The 21,922-nt window shown below is 45.4% G+C and overlaps 3 pseudogenes; 2 read left to right on the top strand and 1 right to left on the bottom strand.

Annotated features, from left to right (window-relative positions):
• Positions 1-21,922, top strand: part of LOC136638965 (monocarboxylate transporter 2-like) — a 194,990-nt pseudogene that overhangs the window by 14,362 nt on the left and 158,706 nt on the right.
• Positions 14,048-14,164, top strand: LOC136643120 (5S ribosomal RNA; annotated as a pseudogene).
• On the bottom strand, positions 21,222-21,341 carry LOC136643479 (5S ribosomal RNA; annotated as a pseudogene).

Genomic DNA, 21,922 nt, shown 5'->3' with positions numbered 1-21,922 from the left:
AGGTCTACAGAGCTTGCGTCCTGAGTACACTTCTGTACTGCAGCGAGTCATGGACTCTTCGCTCACATCAGGAGAGCAAACTGAACGCTTTCCACATGCGCTGCCTTCGATGCATCCTTGGCATCACCTGGCAGGACAAAGTTCCAAACAACACAGTCCTGGAATGTGCTGGAATCCCTAGCATGTATGCACTGCTGAAACAGAGACGCCTGTGTTGGCTCGGTCATGTCGTGAGAATGGATGATGGCCGGATCCCAAAGGATCTCCTCTATGGAGAACTCGTGCAAGGAAAGCGCCCTACAGGTAGACCACAGCTGCGATACAAGGACATCTGCAAGAGGGATCTGAAGGCCTTAGGGATGGACCTCAACAAGTGGGAAACCCTGGCCTCTGAGCAGCCCGCTTGGAGGCAGGCTGTGCAGCATGGCCTTTCCCAGTTTGAAGAGACACTTGGCCAACAGTCTGAGGCTAAGAGGCAAAGAAGGAAGGCCCATAGCCAGGGAGACAGACCAGGGACAGACTGCAGTTGCTCCCGGTGTGGAAGGGATTGTCACTCCCGAATCGGCCTTTTCAGCCACACTAGACGCTGTTCCAGAACCACCATTCAGAGCGCGACTCCATAGTCTTTCCAGACTGAAGGTTGCCAACTAGTTCTAGTTCCCATGGCAGTTCTGATTCTTTTATGACTTTTATAACTGGCAGTTCATAAAAGTTCTTTTATGACTTCGCTACAATGTTTTTATCCAAACAGAACCTTGACAAAAAATGAGTACTGTATACGTCAGTAAGGCCCTCCAGCGTGCCCCCTTTAAGAAAACAAAACATTAAGTCAGTTTGAAAGGAGGCCACATTTTATATCCTAGTTGAACCTAGTAGGGAATGTGAATGGTGACTGGTTTGTATTCCACTCCTTTCCATGGCGTTGCAGCTGTTGAAAAGCAGTGTATAAACTTAATAGGAAAATAAGTTTTATGTCTTTATATCTGACTATAAAAAAAGATATCCTGGGGGCTGGGGATAAGAATAGGCTCTCAGTTTGGCTGTACTTGTCGTAAGAGGTGACTAAACAGCCACCGGGTAGATGGGACTCGTTAGCCTGGGAAGGCAGCTCATCTGAGAGAAGGAAAACTCTGATCCCAAACCTCCACTGCCTTGTGGCTACATCCAGTTATGGAAAAGGCTTCAGGAGTCAACCTCGAGGCAAAATCCGGAGCCGGAGTCCCTGAGGCAGTTCATGACTGAACACAGTCACGTTCTGGCAACTCCTGCGACGCCGCTGGAACCAACCGTATAGGCCTCTGCCTTTCCATTGGACCATTTCAGCGATGTGGAGAGGGGGGATTTGCTGCATGGGTAACAGCCTATCCTCCATACCTACTTTACCCAGGCTTCGCGCACTGGAGAGGACACTGTTCCAGAACCACCATTCAGAGCGTGACACCATAGTCTTCTGAGACTGAAGGAATAAAAAAAGATAAATCCATCAGCCACTTTAGATTTCAGAGAGGAAAAAGAATAACAACCTGCACTGACATAACTGTGTAGATTGAATTAACACTCTTGGATCAAACATTTGGGATGTCCTTTGCTGTCATCTGGGCAAAGCCTCCTCTTCCTTGTGCAAAAGGCCCAAGAAAAGGACGCCTTTAAATGTCTGTTTCTTAATTAAGAGGACTAGGTGAGAATGAAGGCCGAAGAAACAGCTGGCGAAGATCTAACATGCTCTGCTAAAGCTGCCACCGACTTGCTTTGACCTTGCTGAAGCAGAAGTGTTGACAAATTCTCCCAAAGGCTGAGGAACTGAGGAAGTTGCCTTGGAGGTCTAGTCAACAGCTGCTGAAGGTTATCATCAATATGGCCTGCGGCTTTCCAAAATGAAAAAATGCACCTGGAGAACAATCATTACTACCCTGATGCAAGGAGGAGAAGGTCTTGGTCACCTGGCTCTTTCTAACAGGGACCGTTGAGGTGAAAGGCAATTCTCTGACCCTTTATTGTGCCCCAATCGATTCAGAACAGTTGGCCACCTGACTTCAAGAGCATGGATCTTTGGTAGATAGAAATACAGTAAATCCACTTGCTTCTCCATCCCCAAGTCCAATCTGTGAGACAGCCAATTACACTGCTATTTCCTCCTCTCAATGACTTTTCAGATTCCCTATATTTTATTAATCATCTACCACCAGAGAAGAAAGTTGACAAGGCAGAGGAAGAACAAAACCAGTTTTGTTTCTCCTCTGCAGCATTCAATGCAGACCTCAGTTTGACTGGAGGATTAACAGAGCTCTGGAACTTGTGAAACAATAATAAGGGAATGTCGCTCCCAGTATCAGCAATTTCATTTTTCTCACCACTCAGTTGGTACAGTTCCTTGGGACCAACATCTGGGCGTGGATGTATGACTAGCAGGCAGGTTTAAACCTGAGCTCCTCTCTTGACGTGAACTGTTACTCACGTGCAAGAACGTTAGCTGTGTTACAGGGAATAGATCTGATTCATGCTTTTGGAGATATTTTCACTTAAAACAATATTACATTTTAATGTCAGCTAAAACCCAGCGTGGGCTGGCAAGGCACTGAAGATGCACTGCTTTGAGGTCTACTGTGCATTTAGAAGTTTGCCATTTCTGACCCAGGCAGAACAAGAACTAATGGAGAAAAGAATTGCAGGGCCAGTTCATCAGTAATGTTGCTGTACTGGGGAGAATGGAATTAGGGTAGCACCAGTGGCGTCACTAGGGTTTGTGTCACCTGGTGCGGGAGGCCAGCATGTCACCCCCATGGTGGACCTCCTCCCACTATCTCCCACTACCCATCAAAATTTTAAAAACCTTGGTATTTTTGAATAATATCATCTTGTTATATGTCAATTGATGTGTAATTTCATGCAGAATGGAAAGAAACAAAGCTTGTTGAAATATCTCTATTCTATCAAAAGTTATACCTAAAAAAACCAGCCGGAGCAGGGCAATAGAACATCACCATGTTCACCGCCCAGGGCTTTGCCCACCCACTCACTGCATGGGAGGAGTTCTATCATAGGGGCGTGGCTCTGGCCTCCCGCACTGGGTGATGCAAACTCTCATGACGCCACTGCTCTTCCCTCTGGTTGCTGCTTGCTTTTAAGGCTCACTGCTGCAAGTTTTGTTTTTGTCTGCACTGATGTTCTTATTGTTGGTTTGTTGGTATTAATTGATGACGGCTCTTTGGTTAGAGACATCATTGTGATCATTTACATTAAACTGATAATGTATTTGATTATATCAAAAGGCAAGACTTAAATGCTATAATGAAGAAAGAAATGAATGTCCCCAAGTGCTTTCGTCTTTGATCATAGAGAAGGTGACCAAGCTTTCAGTAAGCTTGGGGGCATTTTTCTGCACCTTTTCCCAGTGCAACTTCATTGTGTCAACATTTCCATTGGCAGGAAAATGCACCGTCAAAACTTTCTTTCCAAGATTAAAATCTGTCTCCGTTGCTTCCTTCTGCAGAGGTGCTCTTCCATGTTTCTCCGTTGTTCAGATATTTTACCCTCTTTAATGTTCAGCAATGTATAAAGGAGACACATCTGACTTTGACCAAATTTGGCCTGGTGTATTTTTATCTCTGAGCCCACCTTCCAGAAAATGGAAAAACAACCAACCCAGTAGGACTTCTGAATGTCCAGTACAGTGTCCGCAAGCATGCTGCTTGAGAACTGCAAGGAATGATCTACTAAAAACATGCATGTCATTTTGAAGGACGTATTTGGTACAGTTCCATGGTGAGAAGTATGAATAATTGCCCTTGCAAAGACAACAGAAGTCTGTCGGACCCATCAAGAAAAAGACAATGCACTTATCATGTGGTGACTCCCTAGTCATGCCTCATCTGTAGTGGCTGTTTCCATGTCAATTGTAATAACATCAGTTAGGGCCCAATCCTATCCAACTTCCCAGTGCCAACGCATCCACAGTTCAGGCCTAATGTGAACAAAATAAACATTCCCTTACCGTGAGGGAGGCCTCTGACTGCCCCCACCACAGGATGTAGCACATGCCCCATTGGAACAGCTGCATCAGCACTGGAAAGTTGGATAGGATTGGGCCCTTACTTCCAGCTGTGCTGTTAAGAGATGTCCATTTGCATGATATAGGTTCACCCATGTTACGTGCAGATTTGGAAACGGCAGATTCCTTTATTCGTGGGTTTCCCCAAACCCAGGGGAGGGCAGACCTGGACCCTCTGGAGGGGAGCTGTGCTCCCCTCACCTCCAGAGGGTCTTCTGAGGCTCGCAGAGGCAGCACACAACTGCCCACTGCCTCTGTGGGCCTCAGAATGGCCGTTTCGTGCAAAAAAAAATGCTACATCTGGTTTCCCTTGGGAAACCAGAAGTGATGTTTTATGCCTTATAAGGCATTCTGAGGCCTGGGGGAGTCCTCCTTTGGCCAAAACAGCTATTCTGAGGTGTGCAGAGGCAGCGTGCAGTCACACCCAGCCTCTGTGGGCCTCAGAAGACTCTCTGGACCCAACCAGAGCTCAGCTTCAATCAGGTTTGGAGAGTTAGCCCCCCCCCCCCAAAAAAAAACCTGCGAGTTTGAATATCACAGTTTTCCTTATCTACTGGGTTTTGGAAGTGAAAATCCGGTGGATAACACCTGCCCACTTTATATAATGGGGGTGGCCAAACTTGCTTAACATAAGAGCCAAATATGATAAATTTCAGATGTTTGAGAGTCACAGAATTTAAGAAGCACTGTACACTGGTGTATTGTTGTGACTGCACCCGGGACTGGCAAGGTTGGTGTGGCACTGATGGCTGAGAACATCAGTCATGACGTATGCTACTCAGACTGGTGTAGCATTAATACAGAATGTGCCTTTAGTACTATGCACTTAAACAGTACAAACTTGAATTATAGAAAAAGGTAACTTGGAATTGGCACCCATTTACATTTCCTTATGGCTGTGATGTAATTTTCCCACCCATATTTATTTACTGCATTTCGTATTTTAGGGCACAATCCTAACCCCTTATGTCAGTGCTTTCCAGCACTGGTATAGCGGTGCCAATGGGACGTGTGCTGCATCCTGCAGTTGGGTGTTACTCACGAAAGCCTCCTCAGAGTAAGGGAATGTTTGTTCTGTTGCTTCAGAGCTGCATTGCCCTTATGTCAGTGCTGGAAAGCACTGGCATATGGGGTTAGGACTGAGCCCTTAGCCTTCCTTCAGGAAGTTCAGAACAGTACTGTAGGTTCACAATCCTCTGGGGTAGATTAGGCCAAGAGAGTGTCAGGGCTGTCTCTTCACTTTGTTGAAGCTATGCAGGTCTAGGTCTGGTCAGTGAGTGGAAGGGGGACTGCCTGGGAAATTCATTGAGTTCCATGATGGGATAAATCTATATGGGTCTTTTGGTGGTGGTGTCCCCTAGCTTCTTGTCATGTTTCACGGAGCTCCTCTTAGGTGTTAAACCTGAGCAAGCATCTAACAGATTAAGCCAGTGGTTCCCAAACATTTTCAACTGGTGGCTCCCTTGACCTACTGGGTCATTGGCTGCAGCTTCCCTTTAGGGCTACAATCCTATATATTGTATAGGGCAATGGGGTTTTTTGTGAGGATTCCATGGCTTCCTTGCTGGTTTCCATGGCTACCTGGGGAGCCATGGCTCACAGTATGGAAACCTCTGGCTTAAGCATTACTGAATCTTTAAAACTGCTTCAACCAAATTCTCTTGAAAGTATATCTCATACTTTTATCACAGGGGTTTCTTTCTTTTCTTTTCTTAGGTCCTATTAGCAGTATTTTAGTGAACCGTTACGGTAGCCGTCCAGTGGTCATAGCTGGAGGTCTGCTATGTGGCCTAGGAATGATTTCTGCATCTTTCTGCACGAGCATTTATCAGCTGTATGCCTGCACTGGATTCATCACAGGTAATGACAACATTTTCTTTACCTGCCTTGCAAGGTATGTGCCAGAATAAGATATGACCTTGCAAATGCCTAATAATGTTTGTGGCCATTGGTTGGCAGTCTTCCTTTATGTCTATGTTGTGCCTCGGTGACATTAGTCCCATCAGCAATGAGGATAATGTTGACATTTTTGTCCTTTTGCGCAATCTTCTCTTTGTTATCATGAGACCTAGAGGGCTTCCATTCTCAAAAATTAATAAAAAGGTAGACTCACAAATGTGAAACAAGAATCTGTGATACAAGCACATAAGTTGCCAAAACGGCATCAGCATTTTCAGTCTTTTTCATCTCATGGCACACTGACAAGGTGATAAATTGTCAAGGTACATCATCTGTTTTTTGACAGTTGACAAGGGACACTGCACTGCTGGCAGAGGTGCTCACATCCCACAACTTTCAAGTGCCAATGTAGCCATGCCAATGCAATGAGTGCTGCATCCTATCTTGGAGGGACAATCAAAGAGGCCTCCTCCTTATCTCAAGATGCATTGTGGATGCATTGGTGCTGGAAAGTGGGATAGGATTGAGCCCTTATTCACCGCATTCACACTTTTTAACACTAGCACTTCTTCATACATGAAAGACTGTGGGCACAATCTAGTCAAGTTCCATGGATTTAAATTATAAAGTTAAGGGCGCAATCCTGACCAACTTTCTAGAACTGGGGTAAGAGCAATAGAGTTCTGAGGTAAGAGAACAAACATTTCCTTACCTTGAGGAGGCCTCTGTGAGTGCACCCAACTGCAGGATGCAGCACATGTCCCATTGGCACAGCTATGTCAGTGTGGGAAAGTTGCTTAGGATTTGGGCCTAAGAAAGTGCTCAGCTCTTCCTCACTGAAAGGAATAGGACTTTGAAGCACTTTGTTTTGGCTAGGCTGGACCCCCTGCAGAGTGTAAATAAATTAGGAAAATAAGAATAAACAAAAGAGGGATGATGGTGATAATAAAGGATGTTTAGATACATATGCAAATAAAGCACAAGCTGTAGAAACTGTAGTGCTGGTTTCCCCGAGTATTCAAAAGCATTTCCATATTGAATTAAATTCGTTAATCTTATCCTGTCTGTGGGTCATGATTATTTCCACGGATGCTTAGTATTACAATAGTGTTACAATATTTCCATTTCTTTTGTGGTTCACATTTTTATCCTACCCTTGTCCTTTTGATGGAAATGAAATGCAAATTATGATAATTACATGCAGCCAACACATTGCATCCCTCTGGGCTCACAATATATATTAATAGTGTTTCTCTATGCTGAACAGGTTGTCCACTTCCATTCTCTAATCTGATCAGTGTGCCTGGCTTTCTCCTCATACTCCAGCTATCTGTGTAAGTCAGTGTCCCTCAGCTCAGCTCCACAGAGTATGACTTTACCCATTAGGATCAATAATTCTCTGGCACAGAGGTCCAGAATAATTAGGAACATTTGGGTGTCTTGATGGTGGATTTCACAGAAGTCAATACAGATATTTCTGTTCAAATTAATTCATGAGCTTGTTTTAAGTGTTCACAGTTATTAATTGAGTTTTTCTGGGGGGGAGCGGGCTGGCCGAGATACAGAATTGTATTCTTATCAGACACAGTCTTAAGTGGCAGATAGTGGAACGTGCTCCTGTGGCAAGATGTGAAACAAGTGGAGAGCTGCAACAAATAGTGATCAGCTAATAGTGGCAGAACTAAAATGATATGGACCCGTTTCCTAGCCCACTTTCCAGCACTAACATAGCTGTGCCAATGTGCTGAATCTTGCAGTTGGGGGGCACTCATGGAGGCCTCCTCCAGGTAAGAGAATGTTTGTTTCTTTACCTAGGAGCTGCATTGCCCTTATGTCGGTGCTGGGAAGTGGGTTAGGATAGAGCCCATGGTGAGGTGAGCTGGGTAGTGCCACTGTCTTCCAGGACTATCTACATCATCACTTGTTTATGGAGTGCTGCGCCAAAGTGAGAACAGGCTTTTTATACATCGTTGTTCACTCCCGAATCGGCCTTTTCAGCCACACTAGACACTGTTCCAGAACCACCATTCAGAGCAGGGGTGCTCAAACTTTCAACTTTAGGGATGCTGGACCTTTAACAAATGTATAGAAGAGAAAATTTCAGCATGTGCAGCTTGTCATCTGTGGGATGACAAGTTGCACCTGCTGCAATTCTCTCTTCTATACACTTGTTAAAGGTCCAGCATCCCTAAAGTTGAAAGTTTGAGCACCCCTGATTCAGAGCGTGATACCATAGTCTTCCAAGACTGAAGGTTGCCAACAACAACATGTTCACAACTTTGTGGGCTGATTGTGGAGATGTGATGGACTCCCAAAGTTTTTGAGTTCACCTCCCAAAAAAACACTGGGCAGGAGGATAGTCTATATCAAACTCTTGCAACCAGTCTGTGTCAGGTAGAATGTCCTTCCTGTAGATTTATTCCAAGAGGTAAAGATGGGGGACCAAGTGAGATGGCAGTTGTATTGGAATTGTGCAAGATCTGGCGAGGCGATAAGATGTGGTGTCTGCAGTGGCCCCTTTAAGAGTTAAGGCCTGGCCTTTCAGCAAAGGGTGTGCTGCACAGCTGCAGCCACTAGAGTCAGTGAGGTCCCTAGTGATATAAGGAGCACCTGAGGCAGGACGGGTCTGTGGGTTGTAATGGATAGAGAGTGATGGAGGGAAGAGGAATCTGACCGACTGGACTGCTGACTTACAGCTTTGCCTTGTGGACTAACTTTCTGGCTGATTGACCAACTGGCTATTAACTCATGAACTGACCCACGACTCTGCTGACCAACCAACGGACTGGCTAACGACTTACTGGACTTTTGGACTGATTATCTGGCATGCTGACTAATGGACTAACTAACGGACTACTCGAACAGGCTGCAGAGTGCTGGACAGCTGAGGTGTGCTGCTGTAGCTGGAAGGACTGCTGCCTTAGGAACTGGGAGGAGGGACCCCTGGAGGTTAAACAGGCAAGCTACCCTGGTGGTGGAGTCTAGCAGTACTGCAGTAGAGAATGGGGGCCATTGTTGGGGAGCAAAAGGGGGGCTAATTAGCTTAGAGTGGGCATAAGTTCTCTAAGTGAGGCTTGGATTGGGAGTCTGGCAGAACAGCAGTACCTGTTGATTGTTGGTCAGATCTTGCACATGTTGTTTTTAAAGATCAAATGCAGCTGCTGGAGAAGTCTAATTTGACCCAAGGTGCACAGGTGGGACCTTTTCACCTATTCCTTTGTGCCAGTGTTCGTCAACCTTGGGGTCAAGGTACCCCAGTTGTGGCAACTTACGGGAATGAAAAAGGTTGAAGACCACTGGACTAGGGCACCACCAGGGAAAGGGGGAAGTACCCTTCAGGTACCAGGAGATGGTGTCCCAGTCCTGCTCAGGTTCTGAGAAATTGTGCTAAAATACCTTTTGTTAGTGCCAGGCTTCGTGGTAACGTTTTCTACTCTGTCTTATAAGTATGTTTGGTGACATTGAACAGCGCTGTGAGGGCATTATGAGGGCAGAGACGTGGGCAGTAGGGGATAAGGAGGGGATAAGGAGGGCAGATGAGCTTCCTGGGAGGAGGCAGGAGCAACAGTGGGATCCCCAGTTTCTTTCTTTCTTTCTTTCTTTCATTGATTGATTGATTCTAGACCAGGGTACTTGAATGACTATCTCCTCCCATATAAGCCAACGTGCCTCCCTGAGATCTTCAGAGAGGGCCCTTCTGGATGTGCCATTTCACTGGAAATCAAGTGAGCGGCAGTGAGAAGTAGGGCCTTCTCCAGGGTGATGCCACAGTTGTGGAACTCCGTTGTGATTTAAGATTGTTCCCATCCCAGTGGAGTTCTGGCAGTTGCTTCAGTTGGCATTTGGGTTGTAATTGGGTGGGTTCATTATGATGTGATGTCTTGTGGCAAGAAGCAGCGTAAAAGCGACCTTTTATTAATGTCACCTTTTCTAACTTATATGAACTCCTTTTACTGCTGCATTTACTGTCTTGTCTTGTTTTATTACTGCTCTGTTGGTCCTGCTGCTCTCTGTTTTACTGCTTTGATTGGTTTGACTTAACGTTTTAATGTATTTTATATTTTCTCAAGCTTGTATATTTTTATTTAATATTATGAATATTTATACACTACTTTTAACAGTAGTATTTCACAAAGTGATTTACATACTAAAATAAATCCATACATGGTTTTTCTATTTTGTTCGCTGTCTTGGGCACCCACAGTGTGGAGGAAAGGCAGAGTGTGGAAAAGCATAAGGACATGTTGGCCAATGACCGACCACATATATGATGGTGGAGCTGTGGTTCTCAAACTGTGGGTTGCAACCCACCAGTGGGTTGTGACCTGATTTTTGGTGGGTGGCAGCAGGCATGTTGTGGGGGCATAAGGCTTTCTGATGTTTCACCAAATGGTTGGCAACCTTCAGTCTCGAAAGACTATGGTATAAACCTACAGCACCCGGTATTACCAGGCGGTCTCCCATCCAAGTACTAACCAGGCCTGACCCTGCTTAGCTTCCAAGATTAGGCATGTGCAGGGTAACAGTTGCTGTCAGTAACCTCAAGGCATTCTGGGGCACTAGCCAGACAATGACAAATGTGCATAATGATGGGTTTATGTATCACTGCTGTTAAGCGATGCACACCTGCTAAATGCATTAAATAAATAAACTGGTCTCTCACTTGCTCTCTCTGTTACAGGACTTGGCCTCGCCTTCAACCTACAACCTTCTGTGATCATCATTGGAAGGTATTTTCTGAAAAGACGTCCAGCAGCCAACGGCATTGCGATGGCGGGAAGCCCTGTCCTGCTTTCGACGCTTGCTCCCCTGAACCAGTTTCTTTTTGACAACTTTGGATCGAGGGGGAGCTTTCTGATCCTCGGGGCCATTTTGCTGAACTGCTGTGTGGCCGGAGCACTTTTCAGGCCCATTGGAGAAGGAGCCAGCCCTGCCAAGGGACAAACCATTAAACAGGCTAAAGAGACGCTTAAGGAATGGCCGGATGCAGGTGCAGTCGAAATGGTGCCACCTGGAGGTGGAAGGAAGAATGACAAAGATTGTTGTGAAAACTTTAACAAGTTCCTCGATCTGTCTCTTTTCAAGCACAGGGGCTTTGTTATCTATCTGATAGGGAACGTGCTTATGTTTCTAGGACTCTTTTCCCCTATTGTCTTTTTGACACCTTATGCAAAGCACCTGGAGATGGAAGAATACAAAGCAGCAACTCTCCTTTCTTTTCTGGCCATTGTTGATATGATCGCCCGACCTGCTACGGGCCTCATCGCGAACACCAAACCAGTAAGGCGAAAGCTGCAATATTTTTTCAGTGGCTCCATTATTTTTAATGGTGTCTGCCATCTCTTGTGCCCCTTAGCAGAAAGCTACTCAGGCCTCGTGGTGTATTCCATCTTTTTTGGAATAGCCTTTGGGATGGTTTGCGCATTGCTGTTTGAAACGCTCATGGCCCTCGTTGGGGCCAAGAGATTCACGAGTGCTATAGGGCTGGTCACCATCGCGGAATGCTGTACTGTGCTACTTGGGCCGCCTATTGGGGGTAAGACGATATCTATACTTTGCTCGTTGGTAGTGGGAGATTGACTTTCCAACTTGTATGTGGGTATTAGATCTTAAGACTGCTTTCCAATGATTTCCCTCTTTGAAAACTGATCCCCTGATTTTTGCATTTTTCTAGTCAATACCTTTTACTAAAGAGTTAAAATTGGCTGCCAAAACATGATACTTCCTAGATCAGCACAAAGCACCTGTCAAGAAAGCTCCACACATGCGAATTAGAATAAGATCTCAATCCTATCCAACTTTCCAGCACTGATGCAGCTGTGCCCTAAGGTAAGGGGTGTTTCCTTATCTTGAGGACACCTCTGTGAATGTCCTCCCCACTACAGGATGCAGTGCACAGCCTATTGGCATGGCTGCATCAGCTCCAGAAAGTCGGATAGGATTTGGCCTTGAGTCTTGCTGAACTAGAGGTGCCAGATCAAATCAGAGTTTCTTTTTCTAATTAATTCACGTTTCAAATTATTCTTCTAAATCTGATCTACTACATGGCTGTACTGCCCTCACCTCCAGAGGGTGTTATGAGGGCCAAGGAGGCCATGTGCAAGAGGCCTTAGAATGCACTTCCAGTTTTTTGTAAAAACCAAAAGTGATTTTAGGCCTTTGGAGGTCTGGGAAGGAAACTTCCTGGCCTTCCTGGGAAGGAACATCCTTTGGAGGCAAAGGGAGCACAGCTCCCCTCACCTCCAGAGAATTATAGGCACCCCGAAATCCACAGATTTCATTATCTGTGGGTTTCCTGGAATGGAATCCCCTCGGATAGTGCAGGAAGTCCTGTATATTCATTTGCTTGCTTTTAGTATGCACTTAGGAATATGATTCCAATTGGATGGATGTAGGCAACCTTCAGTCTCGAAAGACTATGGTATCGCGCTCTGAATGGTGGTTCTGGAACAGCGTCTAGTGTGGCTGAAAAGGCCAATTCGGGAGTGACAATCCCTTCCACACTGGGAGCAAGTGCAGTCTGTCCCTGGTCTGTCTCCCTGGCTATGGGCCTTCCTTCTTTGCCTCTTTGCCTCAGCCTGTTGGCCAAGTGTCTCTTCAAACTGGGAAAGGCCATGCTGCACAGCCTGCCTCCAAGCGGGCAGCTCAGAGGCCAGGGTTTCTCACCTGTTGAGGTCCACTCCTAAGGCCTTCAGATCCCCCTTGCAGATGTCCTTGTATCGCAGCAGATCCCAATTAAAGCTTACAAATAAAACAATACTAAAATATTAATATAATACAATAAAAACCATTAAAACAATAAAACTCAATAGATGAATCATGATTAAAATTGTTTCATAAAAAAAACTAGCCCCCTGGCATCAGCATTCAGAGGCTTCCATAAATAAAAAAGTCTTAAGATCCTGCTGAAAGAACTCAAAAGAGGGAACTGTTCTCAATTTTAGGGGGAGAGAATTCCACAGGTAGGGTGCCACCACCAAGAAGGCCCTATTTCTTGCCACCAACCCCCTCACCTCTGTTGGTGATGGCACAGTTGGAAGGGCCCCCTCTGATGATCTGAGAGGATGAGTAGGATTATATAGAAGGAGGCAGTTCCTCAGATACCCTGGACCTGAGCCATTAAGGGCTTTAAAAGTCTAAACTAGCATTTTGAATTGAACCCAGAAATGATCCAGCAGTCAGTGTAGTAGCCAAAGTTACAGCCTGACAGATTTGAACGAACAAGTCCCAGCAACCCTACGGGCAGTCGGGTTCTGCACTAATTGCAGTTTCCAGACTGTTTTCAGAGGAAGCCGCATGTAGAGGCCATTGCAGTAATCTAATCTGGATGTCACTAGGACCTGGGTTACCATGGCCAGGTTTGAGCAACCCAGGTAAGGTCACAGCTGGCGAATCAGCCGAAGTTGAGCAAGGCGCCCCTAGCCACAGCAGCCACCTGGAATCCAGGAGCACCCCCAAGCTATGGACCTGCTCTTTCAGAGGGCGTGTGACCCCATACAGAGCAGAATGATAGTCCAATAGTTATGTGGGAAACTACATAGGCTCCCTTTAGTAAACTAAACAAATATGAAAACTTTTTTTTGGGTGGGGGCTTTTGAAAATACTGGAATCAAGCCATGTTTTTGTTGTACAGTCCCTGTTTTTTGTTCTTCAAAGATGTAACTGCTCAATCAAAAGCTCATTATCTTCAAACAACAAAAAACCCCTCTGATAGCAAAATTTGCTCTTGACAAGACTGCTCTGCAGGAGCTGTGTCAATATGAAAGAACTTTTGAACTAGAAAATGAGATGCAGCATTCATTTAACTTTCAGAATAAAAGCCCTCGTCACCATTCACAGGTTCTGATGAGAGTGCAAGCAACTTTGAGATGTCATTCCTTTAATATTTGTTGGGTCCTGTAGTTGCCCTCTGCGGCCCATATTCCTGGAGAATGTGTGATCCCAACAAGGTGGTTGGATCCTATGGGGCATATGCTAAAGCCTTGTGGGTACTGGTTCTGCTTCTGTTGGTCCTGTCAACTTGGGTGGTGTCGGTTGGCATTTTAACTGTAGCATATTGATTAATGGTAGGAGTAATTTTTCTCCTAAATGGGAGTGCATGGCAGCAACTGTTATCCTGCACATGCCCGATCTCGTCTGATCTCGGAAGCTAAGCAGGGTCAGGCCTGGTTAGTACTTGGATGGGAGACCGCCTGGGAATACCGGGTGCTGTAGGCTTATACCATAGTCTTTCGAGACTGAAGGTTGCCAACCAACCATACTTAAGCAAGTTTCAGGCACTGCTCTTTTAACTCCCTTCGGAGAAAATGAGATGAGAATGGGTCAGTTTTAGTAGTCAGTAGCTTTCGTAATAGTTTAGTAGTTAGTAGCTTTTGTAGTCAGTTTTAATGGGTCAAGATGAGTTTTAATGGGTCAAGATCTGGAGGGAAAAGGCCTGATTGAACTGAGAGGCAAATACAGGTGCAACCTTGTTATACATGGATTTTTTAATAAATGGATTTGACTCAACATGGCCACTGCAAATAAGAAGGAATGTTCTGATCCCTGGAGAAGGGGAAAAATGCATCCATTTAAAATCACTGTTGTAAAAACTGCTTTTCTTGCTATTGTAGAGAGAGTCATGCAAGGGATTGCAGGTATAACCTAATTATCCACAGATTTTTCTATCTCAACTTGATGAGAAGGGTCCTTTAAATTAAAGGAAAACAGTCATTTAACAATAGCCTTGTTAATACAAGAGATGGTAGCCAGCTGATTCTCTCTCCAAGGCAAAACGACCCCTCCCTCCCCCATGAAAGAAAGATCACTTTGCTCTGGGTGAAGGGAGGGGTCGCTGGCTGGCTTGCCTGGAGAGAGACTGATTGATGGTTTTTCTGCCTAATGATTCTGTCTTAACATCACAAAGGTCAGCAAGGCTGTTTTTCAATCCCGGAGCAAAGGGACTTTGTTTTTTAAACTGATTTGCTTTAGTTTGATTTTTGCCATCCAGAGTTCTGGGAGCCGAACCCTCATGAATAAAGAGACTCAACCTGTAGATGTGACCAGGACATGAGTCCTTAAAAAGGCAAATTGGAGGTGGTTGCCCTGCTTAGCAAATGTTTGGGAACTATAGTATGGTTAGTATGGTTTGAGAACTATATACCAGGCTCCTTCAAACCCCAGCCCAGGGGCTGGATCCAGGGTTTGGGGGTAGCCTTCTGCTCCATGAGCATTGCTTACCATTCCGCCTCCGTGCAGCTCGTCTTTTGAATAGATCTGGGCACCAGGACACTCTGGGCAGTCAGTGTCTGCCCGGATGTCCTGTTGCACAACCTTCTGGAATGCCAGGCAACAAACGTGACTGCCCAGAGTGTTCCAGTACCCAGATCTTCCCAAAAGATGAGCCAAGGGGAGGTGGAACATGTAGTCCGAACAGGGACTGCAGCAGGCTTGAGTTTGGTGACCACTGGGGTATACTAATGCTCTTAAAAGGATGACATCTTTTTGAGCCTTGCTTTAGTTTGGGATGATTTCACTAACACCCCAATCCTAACTTTCCAGTGCCAATGCAGCTGCAATGCAGCCCCAAGGCAAGGGAACAAATATCCCCTTACCTTCAGGAGGCCTCCATGACAGACCACCCACCACAGAATGCAGCAAACAACCTACTGCTGCGGTTTTCAAACTCTCCGGGAGTTTGAAACCCGCAGTAAGCTTTTGCGGGGGCAAGGCAGCAGGGGCAGGGGGAAGGCAGCGACGCGATCCCCAGGATCACATCGCTCAGGGGGCTGCAAGGATTGGGGTGCACCCTCCAGTCCCCACAGCCGCCGTCCCTGTGTGCGGGGAGCCCTGTCCGAGCGCTTTCCAGGTCAGGGAAAGGGAGAGTGGGGCGATTGCAAGGACCCCAGTCCCTGCAGCCCCATCAGAAGGGAAAGCGGAGCGATCGTGCTCCGCTTCCGGTTTTGCGGAGCGGGGCACGATCGCTCCGCTTTCACTTTTCCTGATCTGGGGAGCTCTGCCGAAGGTTGTGCAGGGCTCCCCGCACCCCCAGGAGGCTGCAGGAGGCTTGGGCAAGTGCACCCAAGTGCCTGCAGCCCCCCTGAGCAGCGCGATCCTGCGGATCCTGCCGATTGCGCCGCTGCCTTCCCCCTGTCTCCTGGCTGCCCCACCCCTTAAGGGGGGAGAGGCCAGGACCCACAGGCTGGAGCGTCACGACGCCCCAGTTTGAATACCACTGCCCTACTGGTATGGATACATCAGTGAGGATTCATCCATACTGATATGGATGCATCAGTACTGGAAAGTTGGTTAGGAGTGGGCTGTCAGGATACAATCCTACAACACTTACCTGGTATTAAGCAGACCCACAGAAGATTGTGCTGTTACATAGTTATTGAAAGGAAGAAGTGTCTGAAATAACAGGATTATTGCAATCTAGGAGGTGAATGGCTAAATGTTTGCACTTGGAGTTGATCTGAGTTAGGTAGTATTGACTACAGTGGGACTAAAAGAGTTTTATACCAAATACTCCAGCTTAATGCATTTGTGAGATGGACCATATGGGCATTAAAATGCAGCTGTTCATGGGATAATATTGCCGCTTATCCCAAACCAAAGAGAATAATCAGATAACTCTGAATGAACTCCGATACTGAAGTCCATAGGATTTACAAATCTACAGGCTCACATTTTATTATTCAGATCCTTCTTATTTCAAGAGCTTATGTTCAGTTCTTCTTGTGTACGAGAAATATCTGCACATTAGCTTCCTTTTGCGAAGATATTTGGTTTCATTCAGAATAAGTTGTTGTGTTGTTTTTTTTAAATATAAAGCAGTTGTTTTCCAAGTAGTATACAGTATTATGAAGCAGATTAAGCTAATTACTAAAGATTGGTCACTAGGCCAGAATGTGCTATGTAACAGTTTGCATGATGAGTTCTTCAGTGTTCTTTCCTCCGTTTTAATAAGCAGGAAATTGATTGGTTCTTTGGCATTTAATAACCCACTGCTGGGTTTTGCATTAATGAACTAAGTAAATTGTTCTTCCTGGTGTTGTTTTTTTTAAATGGCTTTGTCTTATCCTCAAAGGGGGGAAACTGTGAGACTATTATATGGTTGAATTTTCCAATACTCTCCTTATTAAAACGTTCAGGGAAATGTATTTAGCAGACCTCCAGGTCATCCTGATTAGCAGATAGTGAGAATTGCTGCAATTAGCTTCTGGTTGATGTTTCATTAATATTGCTGCATAAAACCCGGAATGTGACTTGGTTGCTCTGAGAAGCAACAGTGTCATTTTTCAACCAGAGCCTCTGAAATATCTTGTCCTCCACCCAAAGTGGGAAGCAGCTCCCCACTATTGAAAAATTTCTTAGTCCACAGGAGTAGACATTGGGATCGTTAATTGCCAAACTTCCAATAGCTTATCCCTGAAGAAGGCACTCTGTCTCAAGAAGAAGGAAGTAGTTTTTGAGAGCCAAAGAACACTTTGTCAGCATGTTAATTTGGTGGTTGCCAAACTTGCCGTGGTCATAGCGCCCTTCTTTCTTGGTGGCCTCTTGTTTCCGGCTCTCCCAGGAGCTGCCATCTGAGATTGTGCATGTCTCATCTCATGAGATCTTGTGTGTTCCGGAATGGGGGCACCCAGGAGAGCAGGGACGAAGAGACTGCTGGGGGTTATCTTGCAGTGCCCCTGTGAGTTCCCTGCAGTGCCCTCAGGTGCCATGCTGCACAGTGTGGGAACCACTGTCTTTATTAAAAGAATGTTCACTTTACAGAGTCCAGAGTATAACATTTAATACTGAGACTTTGCTGACCTGAGTTTGAGAGCTGTGCTGGAGCATGGAAACTACCATCTGCCAGCCTTATTCCCATCTGTGAAATGGGAATAAAAAAATTTTTTCAGAGGTAATTGTACAGATCTGACAGATAAGGAATATAAAGCAGTATGCATTTGTAAAGGTACCATTTTACATAGACTTGGCTGTCCTTGGCTATTGCCTTTTTTAAGCCCACAGTTTGGAACACGGACAATTCTTGCAAAATGGATACATCTATGAGTCTGCCACAGAGATGTGCATCTTTTTTCCCCCTTTCTTTTGTCAGTCCTTAAAAGAGATTACTTTGGGTTACTTTGTCAACTTTTGGATAGGATAACTTTTTTGTGTGTCAGTGTTAATCTGAATGTAGATTTAATTGACTGAATATTCAATTAATTAACTTACAGTGCAATTCTATGCATGGGTACTCTAAAGGAAGTCCCATTGAATTCAATGATGTGGCCTCCTAAGAAAGCTTACACAGAATTTCACTCATTAGAATTTCCTAAGATTTGTTTACTTGGTGGCAGTTGTCGTGTATGCTCCTAAATTTTCTTTTTCTCCATTAACAGGAACTCTTATTGACAAGTTTGGGGACTACAAATATATGTTCATGGCATCTGGTACGGTCATGGTCTTAGCTGGAACATTCCTGTTAATCATGAATTACTACAACTACCAAATGCTTGCGAAAGAGGCAAGGATAAAGCAAGAAGAGGCTGGACACAGAGAAGCTGGGGAAGGAAATACCACATGCACATAAAAAGATGCTGGCCAGTTGTGATTGTGAAACAATCCCTATGCAAAGTGAAGAGAAAGACACACAGAGTGAGGCAGAGAGCACAGCTGAGGCCTACATCTGTACTATGTCTCTGAATGGGAAATTGCTGTTTTATGTTTTTTCAAGTCATTAAAGAAGTACAGTATGAAGTTCTGCTTTGCCTTTATATACTATGTCAGGTCTCTGTTTGGTCCAAAGGGCTAGAAAAAATAACAAGCAGAATTCAAAACGGGCACATGGCAAATTCTATTTAGTACTTGCTTCTACGCTATTGCAAATCTTTGGAGCTCTTTGGACAATACTTCCGAACCAGCTCTGTCCACATGTGATGTGGAAAGTAAACTGGCATGTCCCACTCCCCTCCCCTTCCATTTATGATAATCCTGGTGGGGAGCGGTTTGGATGAGCTCCCTCCTCTCAAGATTATTGCAGCTGAAAAGGCATGCGGGGGGGCAAGCTTATTCACGTCTTGCATTATGTGCGAATGGGCCAGTTTGGAGGTTTTGTCTGAACTGGCCTTTTATCAAGTTAGGGCCTTCCTATCACTACACTTGGCCTGACACCACCCTCCTACATCATGGCTGGCTTCCTCATAAGGAAGCTCTCTGAACCATTCACATAGGAGGCTGTACATGCCTGATCTTGGAAGCTAAGCAGGGTCAGGCCTGGTTAGTACTTGGATGGGAGACTGCCTGGGAATACTGGGTGCTGTAGGCTTGTACCATAGTCTTTCGAGACTGAAGGTTGCCAACTACTACTACTATGCCGTATCTCTGAAACTAGATGTGATAGGGCAAAACTGATGCCATTTTTGGAATCAGTGCCCCAGATTAAAACCACTGTACATTTTGAAAAAAACGCTTTTCTGACCCTCAGTTTCACAGGCCTGTGTTGTTGTTACCGCCACACACAATTAAGGGTTGAGTCATGCTACTGAAAACTCTAGGTGCTGAGTCTCTGGGGTTCCAGTGGCGGTTCTGGGGGAGGGGCCAGGGGGGCAAAAGCCCCAGGTGCAAAGCCTGTGAGCCTGGGGGGGGCAGCACCACCATGCCAGTTGCACCTCTGCCGCTTCTGCCCACCATGCCACCCTTTTTCTGGTTCCCTCTTGTTATGGATACCATATCAGCCATTCAAGAAGAAGAAGGGCTGTCTGAGTTCCTGCATTTCCATGTATTTACATAAGGCATGCAGTCAGCCCCTGGAGTCAGGCTCAAAACTGAAGCAAGGAACATTAGTGAATATTGAAAGGACCCCATTTAAAATGCAGGAATTGTTTTTAGAGAGAGAAGAAGCATGGCTGCATGCAGAAGATAAAAATCCAGCAGCGATTTACCAGGGCAACCTCAAAACTGACAGTTTAATAGATGCCAGATGTGTCTGCAGTGACAGATACGTCCTGCTTCATTTTCAGAACTACCTGAAATGGACACATTTTCAAAGAAAAGGCCCCTGTTGTGATGCAAAGTGCATTCAATGCAAAATCCATAGGATTTAGGAGCCAACAAGAACCTTTTCCTTCATAGTGGTTACCTTCATACTGTGAAAATCTTCACCTGCTAATTGGTTGGCAACCTTCAGTCTCAAAAGACTATGGTATAAGCCTTCAGCACCCAGTATTCCCAGGCGGTCTCCCATCCAAGTACTAACCAGGCCTGACCCTGCTTAACTTCTGAGATGAGACGAGATCGGGAGATAGTGTTCAAACTAAGCCTGCATCAAAGGCACAAGAGCTGGTCCGGCTGCTATTTTCTGGTCAGTTGGCAACCCTACCTAATAAAGGAACAGGATCATTTCTGCAAACTGCGCAGTGCTGTGCCCTGAAAGAGTCCTCAGGAAAAGGGTATTGCTGACAGGTTTTCAATTTATTGTTACTTTTGTTACTCTTGCTTGAAATGTTCATCTTCCTTGAAGGTTTTTAACTGTAATCCTATGCGCATTTATAAGGAGCAACCGAAATGAGGGAGAATTGCTTCACTATTGCTTGCTATTAGTTGATTAATTCTGAAAGTGCTGTGTCTCTAAGAACATATGCCTGTTTACTTGACAGTAAGTCCCAGTATGTTCAGCAGGACTCGGCAGACGGAACTGCAGACCTAATCTGACACAGCACAGACCACACAATATCTTGTGTTATTGTAAAGGGCTTCACTTTTTACACCAGCTGAAAGCAGATCTTCTCAGTCACTGGTTAGAGCTGTCATTTAGGTAAATGTCAGAGATAACAGGCCTCAAACAATCTGGCAGCTGTAATGTTCTGGAGTGACCATTGAAAAACGAGTGCGCTGATCTTCAGATCTGCAATTTTATTTATTCATGTGTTTCAACACTAGGACAGTTTTGAGTCAAACACCAGCTACGATTGTGATGACTGCTGATATTTAGAGAACAGAATGTTTAACCAAAAGCCTCCTGTTGTGATCATGCAGGCAGCCATCGTTTCTAGTTTTTAAACGAACAGGGGTGCCTCTTTGCAGCTGTATGCATTCTTGTGGTTCTGAATGTGTACCTTTTTTTCCCCTGCTGCAAAGTAACAACCTACCAGATACAAGCGCACACCTATGAATTTTTACTCTTCTGTCAACAAAAGTAGTTTTTTGGCAGATCGGAGCTGAGTATTTCTGGAACATTCCAACACGAGTATTCAAAGTACAGGTGGTTGGTTGGCAACCTTCAGTCTCGAAAGACTATGGTATAAGCCTACAGCACCCGGTATTCCCAAGCGGTCTCCCATCCAAGTACTAACCAGGCCTGACCCTGCTTAGCTTCCAAGATCAGACGAGATCAGGCATGTGCAGGGTAACAGTTGCTGCAAAGTACAGGTGAAGGCAGAGTAAAACTTGTGACAAAGTTTCACATGGTGAACTCCACATGGGCAGTAGGCTTGTTCTCTTACACTCTGCAGTGCCTAATAAGCTGATTTCAAATTTTGAGGAACCTTCAGTAGTAAACACGGGTGCAGTACAAGGAGCAATGAAGGCAAAAAATAAAAATGGAGAACCCCGAAGTGCATGTAGAAAAGTCATTAAGCAAGAGTCACTCTCTTCGGATGTGGGCATAAGCAGTTGCTTTTATAATTATACGAAATGATGTTGGGGGAGAATTACTTTCTGGTAATTTATGTGCATACGATAGAGCAGAATTTCTCAAACTGTGCAGTGGGTCGCAAACCGATGTCCGGTGGGTCTTGAGTTGGGCCCTCCCACCCACTTTGTGTCTGGTTGGGGAAATTGGAGCCCTCCGCATGCAACTGGAGGCTGCGCCAGGCCTCAAGAAGCAGCTGGAAAGTGACTTCCAGTTTACTTCCAGAGGCCTGAGGAAGCCTTCTGAGGCTTGCAGAGACCTGGTGCCAGAGAAGGAGGTGGAATGTGGCACTCTCCACTACAGAACAGTTGGGT

Source organism: Tiliqua scincoides, chromosome 2 (genome assembly GCF_035046505.1).
Source record: "Tiliqua scincoides isolate rTilSci1 chromosome 2, rTilSci1.hap2, whole genome shotgun sequence".
NCBI classification, from domain to species: Eukaryota; Metazoa; Chordata; class Lepidosauria; order Squamata; family Scincidae; genus Tiliqua; species Tiliqua scincoides.
Note: the sequence above shows the minus strand (reverse complement) of the source record. Positions and strands in the feature narration are given on the sequence as shown.